Here is a 12,516-nt window from a genome sequence, read left to right as displayed (position 1 = left end):
GCTATGAAAACAAATACCATTCAAATAATTAGGATCTTATGCCTGAGGCCAGCCTTGATGCCAAGCAGGGACTTCCCTGCAGGAATCAGAGCTGAGCCTGATCCCCAAAAGGAGGAATCCAGCCAAGACAAAGGCAGCTCTGGGCTGGGGCTTTTCCCAGCCCCCATCCGGGCCACCTCTCAGGGCTGAGGGCAGTGCCCTTGAAATCGTTTCCCTAGCCAGTGGCTTTGGTCACTGCACCGTGCAGTAGTAGCTCAAGCGGGGGCTCTGGGCTCCAGAGGAAACTGCCCTGCCGGCTTGGGGGAAGAGCAGAGGGCACCGCCCAGAAGGGTGGACACTTGTGCCTTTCTGGTCCGTAAGGTAAGGGACGAGGAGGCATTGGAAAGCCCACTCTACTGAGTAAATAGGTGCCGAATCAGGATGAGGAATGGAAAGTGAATATTTTTTTATGAACACAGCTCCGAGGGGGGAAAAGATGTCTTTTCGGAGCTGCTGCAAACACGGAAGCTCTGCAGAGCCATTTCCTGCCCTTGCAGAGTGGAGGCCAGGTGCACGGCAGCACGTTTCCTTACCTCCCTCGCACCCCCCCAGGGTAGTTTCCAAAAGCTCAGCCTCAGAAGTTTGAAAAAGAAAGAACTTGTCCCCTTATTAGTTCTGGAATGATAATTTGGGGCCCCCAGTATTGTGCGCCTTGTTTAGCAGGTCTAATTGACAGAGCTAATTGAATTTTAAACCAGATTGTGTCTCAGGTGCCATTTCAGAGGACTTTCTACTTTTTGCTTTCGTGTTCTCTCTTTTCAAAATTCTCCTATAGATTTGTGTCGGTGACCAGGAACTTTCCTTAAGGACACTTGTAGAGAAATGTGTGACTCTCTGACTGTGTTTCTCATATTTGAACGCATTTCCTTCTCTTCCAAGATCGTAATCACCAGCAAAATTTTACAAGGAGAGCATGGAGAAAGGGGAAAGGGGACGGGAAAGAGAAAAACGAATGAAAAAAAAAAACAATTAAAATCTATGATTTTCTGGGGCTAATTTGAATTTGGACCAGTTGGTTTCATTTTGCAATACAAAAGAAAAATTCAGGCCGTAGGGCCTAAGACTTTCATTAAGTTCAGCTGCGTTCTAATAATATCGTGGTTTATTAGAAGCGTGAAAAATGTCATTGCCCAGGCTGTTCCGAAGCAGCAGCCTCAGCCTCACCTCTCGGCTATGACTCACACTTCCTCCATGGCCGGGCTGTAAAGTTGTGGGCAGGATATTTAAGGTCCAGGGAACGGGCTCCTTGGATTTTTCTTGCCATTTGGCTAGGACCGTGTCCCAATTAGCAGCTTTGTCATACAGAGCAGTAGCCGGACAGCAAACAGGTAAAGAAGGGCTGGCTGCTTAGGGCTGTTGTAAATGATTAGTTCCAAAGAGTAGGGCAAAACGTAGAACTTAGTCCCTGCAGGAATCTGCTGGAGGAAATGAAAGGATCAACAGCACAGGGGGAGCACTGTGGCCAATTGTTCTGAGCATAGCCAGGGGCTTTTCTGCTTGCTACAGAAACTGACCTCCTCCAAAGCTGAGCAAGCAGGCAGCACTAGGATAGTGATAAGGCGAGGGACGATGAGAAACCATCTACTTCTCGGGGCGGGGCTGACCAGATTTTTCAGTGCCTCGGCGCCCATCCCCCTCCTTCTAAAAGCAGGGATGTTTTTCCATCAAAATGCAGCCGTGGGCATGGACTGGAAGCTCAGTAGTTGCAACTTCTTTCATGTCTTACTGTTTTTAATGAGCGTCTTATTGGGTCTACAGACCAAGCCTAGAAAACTGGCAACCCAGCTATTACTCATCCCTTTTTACAACTCGTGAAACAGAGGCCAGAAAGGACTGAAGGACCTGCCCACAGCCTCTGACAAGAGAGTGCCAAAGTTGGACCTTTCTTTCGACGATAGATTTAGGCCCGGGACCCCCGAGTTTGGCGGTGAACTTTGAATGAGGGAGCAGACCCTCAAGTTGTCCCTTCCTCAGACTGTTCCCTCGGTGTCTTTGGATGTTGTCACACATCCTAGATGAACCCCAAACCCCCGGACATGTGAGGTTCAGGGGCCGGAAAGACCAAGCAGGATTCTTCCCAGCATGCCCTCTTGCCTCCCACAGATGGCATTGTTCACTCCACTACACACAGACCTAGGCTTTGGCATCTGGTGAAGGAGGCTTAACTGTGAGACAGGAGAAGCAATAAAGTCCTGAAAAGCAATGAATAGAATTTCCCAGGGAAAAAAAAAAAAAGTTTCACATCTTCTAAGCATTGAAAATGAAACCTGCCTGTGCAGACTGGGGTCACGTGCCGGGGCAGTGTGACGACTTGAACCAAGGTGCAAATTTATCTGTTTTCCGCCTTGCAGAGGAAGTGGGCAGTATTTTAGGACCCCTAATTCACATGCGAGGAGGCGGAGGGTCACAGAGGTTTGACGTCCGTCTAAGAAGTGGTAGGTTCTCTATCTCTATACCTGATCAGGCCTCTACCCAAAGCCCTGGTAAAACATCTTGGGGAGGGTGACACAGAGCCCAGAGCATCACGGGAGTGGCAGAGGTCCTAGCCTGCAAGTTAGAGCCCCATGGTGACTTGTCACCCAAGTCTTACATTTTTTTTTTTTATTTCACCTCCCTCCCTTCACCGAAACACTTTGAAATATATACTACCAATATATTATTTAAAATTTACTTATTAATTTTTCATATGTACTATCACACTAACATGCACATTCACTATTGGAAAAGGATGAGATTTAAATACATAGAAAAAGAAAGTCTCATATTTCTTTCCCTTACTTTACTTGGAGAGTCCTGGAGTCTACATTCAGACAGAGCCCCCTTTATAACTAAGAAATTCATGATTAGAGACATTATTCATGCCATCCAAGTCCTGTAGTACTGCAAGGGCTGGGAGGAGCTGTGTGGAGAAAGGGACAGGAAGCTCAGAAGGAGGGCAGGTCCTACTGCCAGCATGTGGCCGTCCTGGGACCAGGCCCAGAAAAATCATTTTGGGGGGGCAGAAAATTACGTTCGGGTCTCCAATGTGATAGCCAGGGCTTAATGTCCGAGCCCACCATTGCTGCCCTGAGGAGACCCCTAAGGCTTTTCAGTCCAGCCCAGCGAGCCATGGGGCCAGGCACTGGCACACTGAGTCTAGGAAGAAGGAAGACTGTGTTGTGCTGCATTTAAATGCTATTAAAAGCGGCTCACATAGTTTCCATCATCCCTAATACAGCCACGTCATTTTACAGACCCAGCCCTTGCTTCCGGCATCACGGTGAGGAACTGTGGGTGTTACAGATCGGTGACTCCCAAACAAGTCTCATCCAGCTTGTTCCAAGGAAGCATATAGTGACCAGGAGTCAGAAAGACAAGGAAAGGAAGCCAAGCCTCTGCTACCCAGCCAAGAGGGGCTTAGGCCTGGCCCAGCCCCACCCCCAAACAAAATAGTTGCTTTAGTGGTACCTGAATTCTTTACTAACTCTTCTGGCTTGGACCAGTCTGCCTCACTCACATGGGGAGGGTGAAACCCAATGTGATGACACCCCTTATTTTGACCTCTTTGTGATTCGCGGGGCAGCAGAGGACCCAAGTTCATGGCACCATTGTGGTGGGTGGCTGGTGTTGGTGGGGATGCCACTGAATCCTCACCCTCTGAAGTTTTTTGTACTCTTCTTCGAGTCATAAAATTAAGGTTAAAAACATGTTTTTCTTTTTAATAAACTCAAAATCACTAAAAACGCATACTTTTTGTGTCCAAGGAAAGGAAACAAAGTGAGGCAGGTGACAGAATGTATAGTTGTGACATCTTAGAGAGCAAATGCATCAGGTTGGAGGGACCTGGGCGTGAAGCCTGCTCTGACCCTCAGCCTATAACCTGGAGCGAGGTCCTCCTTGACCTCAGGCTCCTCCATCTGGTGGTGGTAACCACTCTCCTACTGAGTTGTTAGGAGGACTAGAGAAAATGTATTTTATAGCCCCAAGCCAAGGGCCTGATGACTTACTAACTAAATGGAAGTTTTTCCTTTTCTCATTTTACAGATGAGAAGCCTAAAGTTCAGAGTGCTCAGATTCATCTTCAGTGAATCTGAAATCTGAAGCAGTGCTCTTCCACTAAAGGAGGCTCTAGAGAGAGCAGCTAGCATTTGTTGAATGACTACTTGGTGTCAAAACATCAGGGACAGAGACTATGCCAGGCATTTCAACACAGGTGAAATTTCCACCACCCTAGAATAATGCTATACATATTATCATCTCCAGTTTAGTGCCATAGACCCAGAACTGACAGCTGAAAAGGACAACCCAGGAAATGACAGGGCCATGTCTTGAATGCAGAATTTCTGGCTTAGGGTAAAGTGTGTCCCAAGACCCACAGATACTGAAGCACTATTTCCATGAGCTCCCTTCAGTGAGATGGAGGAAAATATGGAAAAGCAGCAGCCATTCTTGGTAGATGACTAGAAAAGAAACAGAGCAAGATGGACCTTGAGAAAACTCAACTAGAAAGGCAGAAAACAGGCTTAAAACATCCCTAGGCCCAGACTTTCCCCAGATCTGGAGATTTTTCACAGCATCACGGCCCGAGCTTCCAAAGACCATCTAGCAATTGGATCCTTGTCCTTGGTCAGTTCCAAAGAGCCCTACCTGGGACTCCCAGCCTCACCTGGAAAAGGGAGAGACACAAACCTGCCTCAGATCCAGGAGGCCGCAGACAGCTGTTCCTACCGAGCCTTTGCAATGCTGGGGGTGTCTCTACAATGAGACAGTAAGACTGCTGGGGAAGAGGTGAGAAGGAGCCTGGATTTTTCCCAATCATAAATAAGAATAAGACTTTTCACCTTTCAAATTATAATGATGCCCCCTAAGTGCCACAGACTTTCACTAGATTTTGTCTGAAAGAGTCTGTTGAATTCTTGGACCCAAAGTGAAACTTTAGATTACAACATGCTGGGGAGCATCTATCCCACACCTCTCTGCTGGTGGGATGGCGACTAACTGTCTGCTGCTCTCCCATGGGTTGTGAGAAAGGAGTGAGGAGCAAGGAGCAAGGAGCTCTATGGTTTCCTGAGCTGCATCCTCTGCCAGGCCCTGGGCTGGCTCCTTTATAGAGGGAGCCTTTTTATCTTTCTCTTGGCTTACATGTATCTTGTTAAGAGCGAGAGGAGACCTGTCTTTTGTGCACACAGATTGAGTGTGGTCCTCATAGAAGAAGACCATTTGGAGTCTCTGAGGGAGAGACAGCTATCAGGGCACGCAGAGAAAATTCTGGAATGAGTTCTGATCTTCTTGGGCCCACTTGTCCCCAACAGGCAACCGGATAAACGAGAGAGATGTTAGTGTGGGTGTCATTCTCTGGGTACAGGCCCATTGAGGCAGGACAGTGCTTGGACAGCCAGTGTCCCTAGGGATGGCCTGTGACTCACTCAGCAGGTGAGCTGCAGAAGTGACCTACCTACTTCCTTACCACATCCATGGCTGCAGCCACACCAAGCTAAAAGCAGGGACACTAGTGAAAGTAGCACTTTTATCCTTGAGTAGCCTCATTTCTTCTGCCTGCGAGCTCCTGGACTCCGTGTGTCTGAACAGCAGTCGCTCCATGAATGACACATTCGTGCTGCTCACACAGCCCAAAGCTCTTAACTGAAGGAAGTGGTCAGCAAGACTCATGGATTGGCCACCATGGCAGACACTACCCAGGCCTGATGGAAGAGAGAAGTGTGTAGATGAAAGAGAGCTTTACAAGTAGAATCTATCACTTGGCAAGTATTTGGGATGAGTTAGTGCAGAGTGGAAGGAAGGAGTTATTACCAAGCCCAGCTTTCTGACTTGAGCAACTGGACGTTGGACAGTGGTGCCATTTAACAAAACAGAGAGCACGAGGTAGGAGTGGAAGGAGATTGAACGGGGTGATAAGATGGAGGGCCTAACATGACCTAAACTGACAAGGGGAAAAAAGGAGAACCAAGACCTGTCATGTAAAGGTACAAGATCCCAATAATGAATGTAACTGTACTGTATACCTGAAAGGTACCAATAAACTCAATGAGGAAAAAAAATGACCTAAGCTGACATGTCCAGGAGGTGCTGTCAAGAGATGGAAGTGAGATTGGAGTTGAGGTTCATGGGCCCATGTTGGTGAGAGGAGCCATAGGAATAGATAGTATCACGCAGGGAGCACGCCCAGTGAGAGTCCCGACCCACACCTGACAGCAGCATTGAAGGTCCAGGCAGAAGAGGTGGTGTCTGGGAAGGGCAGCTGGTGAGTCAGGAGAAAAACAAATTGGGCACAGTGGCCTAGCACCTGGTATCTGTCCATTTGAGCCCCCTGCAGCAGTATCAACCGCTTCCTGAAGTTACTGCCGTTAACTTTGGGGCATGGTTTCTTTTAGACTGTAATCTTTTTCTTCAGGGACTTCTACAATCATAATTTCTTTTTCTTTTTCTTTAATTATATCTTCTAAATACAGAAGGGATACATACTTATTATAATGAAATAAACAAAACAGGTGGATGGGGTAACCATCCTAAGTGGTTCCTTCTAAATCTTTTTCCCCTAACACACACACATACGTACACCACATATACACTCTTCCAGACACTCCTAAACATGCCCCCCTAGTTTTTTGTTTTGTTTTATATTGCATACCAATGAGAGATCATACTAAGAAAATTTTCTGAATATATATTATTAATAATAATGTATATAATTGTTATTTAATGATCTATCATTTGGCTACAAGTTTTTTTCTTTTTTTCATTTCAAATGTTCTTGAAATCATACTCTATGATTCCCCTTTTCACTTAATTTTAAATCAATTCCCATTCCACTAGACTCTTAATTTAAGTGATTATATTCCAGAATGTGAGTATATCATAATTTACAAATTTACTTTCTACCAATTTGGGGCTATGAACACCACAATGAACACTACGGAAGATGTGACTATTTATCCTAATTGTCAACATCATTGGAATAGGGTACACTTAGCAGATCCATAGAGCATACTAGGTAGAATGGGTGTGTCTGGGTAGATCATGGAGGCATGATTTTGGGTATTATATATGACCCCTCATCTACTCCTCTCTGGCACTGTTTCTCTGCCCTGCTCCCCAGCCACCATGGGCTGAACAGCTTCACTTCACCATGACCTTCCACCACGACCTTCCTCCCTTGGAGCCTGCTGACCTTGAACTGAATCTCCTGAAATGTGAGCTAAATTAAACCTTTCCTCCTTCAAGTTGTGAGTATCAGGTATTATATCTCAGCAGTAGGAAAGCTGACTAAAACAGGTAATTAGTACCAGGAGTTGGGTTGTTGCTATGACTATACCTGACCAAGTTCCAAGCCGTTGGAACTGGTTTCCTGGAGGAATTTGGAAAGGTTTGGAGATATGAGTTAGAGAAACCTTATAATGCTGTAAGTAGAGCCTGATGGGTGATTTCTGGTCAGAGCTCAGAAGAACAGAATGCTAAAAGCTAGGCTCCAGAGATTTCAATTAGGAACAAGAACTCCATTGACACTTCAACTAGACACTATATCTCTTACACTTTGGCAGAAAATTTGTCTGTATTTTACCCATCCTGAGAATTTTCAGGAGATTCAGATTAAAAGTGGTATGCTAATTAATTTGTAGGAGAAATTTCAAGACAGCCCAACATTCAAGCTGTGGCATAGGTACTACTGGCTACTTTTAACTAGCTTTATAATGAGAATCTCCTAAAAATTAGTACCATTAAAAAGAAAGCAAGTACTTTTTTATAGGGACAATAAGGAAGACTACTTGAGGACATCTCAGGAATCAACAAGACATTGCAGACTGAAAGGTGCAAAAGTATAAACCTCTCAATTGAGAAAAGAGTTCCTGGGACTCCTGCTTGAAAAGAGTGTCCTAGGGAATTGGCTCCCTAAGATTCATTTCCCCATGCTCAGCTAGCCACAGACTCAGAGGCCACTATAGCCATGGCTCAAGGGGGCCTGGCTACTGCTTTCACTGACAGCAGACTTTGGCATGGTCCACATGATGCTAGTTTTACTTGAATCCAAAATTCAAGAAACTTTTGAAAAATGCTGGAACTGTTGAGACTTTGGAGATGGGATTATATGCCAGTTATACATGGGACAGTTATATTACGTTAGGCAGGATTATGAACTAGATATCTTTATTTGGAGATAATTATGGTTTAAGAAGATATTTTGGGATGTGAAGTTGTCAAGGAGGGGGGATTGTGACCATTAATCTTGACTGTAAACTTCATTGGATTATGAAAAAACCTAGCATGTCTGGGTGGATCATGGAGGTGTGGCTTTGGGCACTATATATGCTCCCTCACTCTCTCCTTTCTGGAACCCTGCTCTGCTTCCCTGCTGTCATGAACTGAGAAGCTTTGCTCTACCCTTACACCATAACCTTCCTATGTTGGAGCCTACCAACCAAAAAGTGAATCTTCTGAAACGTGAGCTAAATTAGACCTTTTCTCAAGATCTATATATATTGTGTCTCAGCAACAGGAAAGCTATGTCCATACTTCTGATTATTTTTTTGGGGGGATATGAACACTTTTAGAGTTTTTGTCCATGCTACCAAATTGCTTTTTCCAGAAAAGTTGGTCCCACCAGCAATGAGAGAGGCTCCCACATCTTTTCTTCATTGTTCACTTATCTATTAGACAAAAGTTATATATTATCACTTTAATTTGCATTGGAGATTATTAGTGAGTTTAGTTTTTTTCTGGTTTGTCATGTCCTCTTTTAAAAACTATCTGGTCACATGTACCCCTCCATCCCCCAGCCTCACCCCCACGCCCCCGCTGCTCCAGGTCTCCAAGGCGCAGTCCTCTGTTGTAAGCCCTCTCTTCCCTCCAGTCAGCCTATCCCTGAGCCCACCTGGCCTGGGTGTTTATGCTCCACTCTTGGCTCCTAAATTGCCCCTTCCCTTCTGACTTAGCAGCCCTTGCCATTGCTCACAAGCCTCTCCCTTTCCTTCTATAGTCACTGGCTGGTCTCTCATGGTTTCTGTATCTGTGGATACCTCCTTGCTCCGTCTCCCTGAAGCTCCCACACCAGAGGGCAGAACAACCAAGTAGGAACCTAGAGTTTTCTAGCAGGCTGTCAGAGGCTGTCGTCTGTCTATGACCTGTGCTGACAGGAAAGGTCTTTGTCACCGAGCTGGGCTGAGTGAAGGAGTGAGGGGAGCACTAAAGGGGCCTCACCTGCTGAGACTGCACAACCCTCTCATCTTTTCCTTCCCCATGTTCCCTTCTCTCCCCGTTATTCTAACTCAGGCTTTAATTTTCACAAATGATACAATTTGGTGGTTTGGGATTTCTGCTGGAGAATTTCTATGATCCTCTGAGCCCGGGGGTTTGTTTGCCCTTGTTGGAGAAGAGGGACGTTGGATGCTCTGCAGACCCCGTCAGGCTGTGGTAATAGGCAGGCACTGTGTGAGCTGTACACTGCAAAGCTGGTCCTCCTTAGTGAGATTTCACAGAAATCCCACTGGAGATTTTCTGGCCCCTGCCCTGTCTACTTTCCTTCATAATGATGAATGGCTGAAAAGAAAACTATCTAATCTCCAAACTGCTGGCTTTTCCCCCCTATTCTTTCTTCAAGGAGAGAAGGAAGAACACAGTCACATAAAACAGAGTCCTTCATCGCCTGTTTCTCAGGAGACGGTTCTTTCCCTTTTCATCCTAGGCCTGTTTCTGATCTGTGATGGGCTTGCACTGAAAGCTCCAGGCTGGTCCCTCTAATCAGCTGCGACAGAGCTGCAGTTGCTTGGGCTGCCCATTTGAATTGAATTGATTACCCGGCCTCTCTGCCATTTTGTTCTGTGCACAGTTGCTTAATAGCTGTCACCTTGGCTTTCAGTCCTGGCTGGCTTCGGTTCCCATTACTCAGGAATGGTTCCCATTACTCAGGATGGCCAATGCAAGTTCATCACCTTTACAGGATGTCCCTGATTGATTCCGTATGCCTTGGAGACCTGCGGTACATTTGCATAGGGGCAGCTGGGGGATGGAACAAGAATCTCAGGGCCGGAGGACCTGTCAGGTTTTCCCACGGGGGCTCGCCATGTTTGACTCATTACCAGGACTTCTTGTCAGGAGTCTGGCCTCTGCTGACATAAGTGCTAATGAATTTGTAAATTTGTTTAAAAATACAAAACAATACAGGCTGCTCTAACCTTTGCTGTCGCCACCTGCTGCCCAGGTGGGGGCAGTGAGCAGAAACTGCACTTTTTCTGGCCTGAGCTTGTGCAGGTCTTTGAAACGACAACTTCCCCCTCTCTCACCCCCTTCCCGGGTCCCAGGAGCAGTAGAGCTGGCTTGGAGGGAGACATCTTTCAAGTGAAATCCTTTGCACTGGGAACTACTTCAATTAGACAGCAGGGGGAATGTTAACATGCCCTCCGGCCTTTTAAGTGGGTTTTAATTTTATGTTGTAAGATAAGACACTGCAAGGCTGGGCTGCTGCTCCTCCAGCAGGCTCCATTAGTGGGGTGAGCGGAGGCCTCTTGACCCTCTGAGGCCCAGCTGAGGCTGGAAGTTGGTTTGGTTTTTTAACAATTTGTCGGTCTGAGCTAGTTTCATTTTCCTCTCTTTGGTTATTTTGGGCTCTTCTGTTGCGGAGGACTGTTGGGTGGGCAGCCGAGCTGCCCCAAGAGGCCCATCCCTGGGCTGGGAGCAGAGCCCTGGAGACCGCCTGCCCATGGCCATGAGCTAAATGGTAATTGGCTCTTTTCGCCTTCCCAGGCAGGATACAGCAGCAGCAGACACTTGTCACGTGGCAGGCTTCTGGGCTGATGATGTATGACCTGCTGGTGCTACTGAATGGTGCCCTTTGTTCCAGGAGATCCCATGTGCCCCCTTTTATGAAGTTGTTGATTCAGAAGGGCAGGAAAGTTCCACAAATCTCACTGCAGGCCCAGCTCTGTCACCGTGCCCAGGTGAGACAGCCTAGGGACTGCATGTTTCCCAGGAAGCTGGTAGGAAGCTGTGGGCTCCTGGGACAAAATACCCCTTAAGGAGCAGCTCTCTTGACCTTGGACTCAGCCAACTGTCTGGAAAAAACTGTGCGCTCGGAAAAAGACATCTAACCCTCTGCCCAAGTTCCAGAAGGTATGAAGTCTCCCAGACAGGACACTAAGGTATGCAGTATCCCCGACAGGTTACTAGCAGCAAAAAGAAGCCCCCTTCCCTATTCATTGCACCAAGAAGCCCAAGGTGAGAGCCAGCAGCTCAGGGAGGAAGGAACTTGGCCTCTGTTTGCAGGATGAAACCCAGCCAGAGACCCCAGAGCCAGGCGGGAAGACTCTGAGAACAGGAGACGGGGCTGACTTCTTAGCCAGCAGGAAATCTCTGCATCCAGAGCCTGAGGATTGAAAGGCACCCTTCCCCTGGCCTCTCTTCTCCTGCTTTCCAGACTGGAGTGCGCGGCTAGGAGGGCGCTGGGCAAGAGGAACAGGTACAAGCAAGGAGCACTGACAGCATCTTGCTGTACCTGCTTCTCTTCTAATCCAGTGAGGTGAACCCAGACTTGATTTCACCTCACTCCATATCGCTCCACCCTGTGGCCAAGCTTCAGGGATCTAGCAAAAGAGTGGACAAGAAAAGGGCTTTGCCAGGATTTGACTCAGCCTTTCTGGCATGGAGATAGCTGATGAACTCTCGTCTCTAGCTGCTCCAGGAAGGCCCAGGCTCCGGCTCTAGTTCTCACCCGGTCTTAAGTTCCTTCTCCAAAGCAGCGGCACGAATCCCACCAAGAATTCTCGACCTGGGAGACCGCTTTCCCAAAACTGCTGGGCTGTGTGTTGACTGCTAAAAGGAAACAGATTCTTATCACCTGTTCTGCCCTTCTTGGGCCTGGAGTCTAGCCCCATAACTTGGGGAGTACCCTTGTTCCCTGAAAATAAGACCTAGCTGAGAAAGACTCAGCCTTGAAAGTTAGAGATCAAAAATGCTGGCCCCATCAACCTTGCCTCACCTGCCCTCACTACTCTTGTTTAGAGGATACTCTGCAAGGCAGGTGAGGCAAAAACAGGCTGATTGGGGCTGGCATTTTTTATTTCTAGCTCTCAAGACTGTCTTTCCCCAGTAGGTCTTATTTTCAGGGAAACGCAGTATCAGATCAAAACTGCACTGCCTGCTGGTCCTAAATTCATTCTGGACTCAGAGGCTCTGAGGCACAATTGTCCAGAGACACTGAGGGCCCCACTGGGCACTTAAAAAAAAAGTACAGCAGAAGGGGACACAGACACCATGGCTAGGCCAAGAAATGACAAGCCAGTAATAAAAAGCATCCACACACTTCACAGTTGTAAGGTGGCTTTATGGTCCAATACGTGAAATAAAATGCCCATGCTATATAACAAAACACTTGAAGTTCCATATCACCTGTTAGCTAATGTGTTTTCTAATAAAGCTGTATCTGTAGTGTGTGTTTATATAATATATATATATATATATATATGCTTTATCAAAACCATTTAGTTTTTA

The 12,516-nt window shown here is 46.8% G+C and overlaps 1 long non-coding RNA gene across 1 annotated transcript in view; it reads left to right on the top strand.

Annotated features, from left to right (window-relative positions):
- LOC117285873 overlaps positions 1-12,516 on the top strand; it is a 92,097-nt gene that overhangs the window by 78,771 nt on the left and 810 nt on the right. The window lies entirely within an intron of this gene.

This window comes from Fukomys damarensis, unplaced genomic scaffold (assembly GCF_012274545.1).
Source record: "Fukomys damarensis isolate Sample0158 unplaced genomic scaffold, DMR_v1.0_HiC HiC_scaffold_13, whole genome shotgun sequence".
Classification (NCBI taxonomy): Eukaryota; Metazoa; Chordata; class Mammalia; order Rodentia; family Bathyergidae; genus Fukomys; species Fukomys damarensis.
The sequence above is the reverse complement of the archived record's forward strand: the minus strand, read 5'-3'. Positions and strand labels throughout refer to the sequence as shown.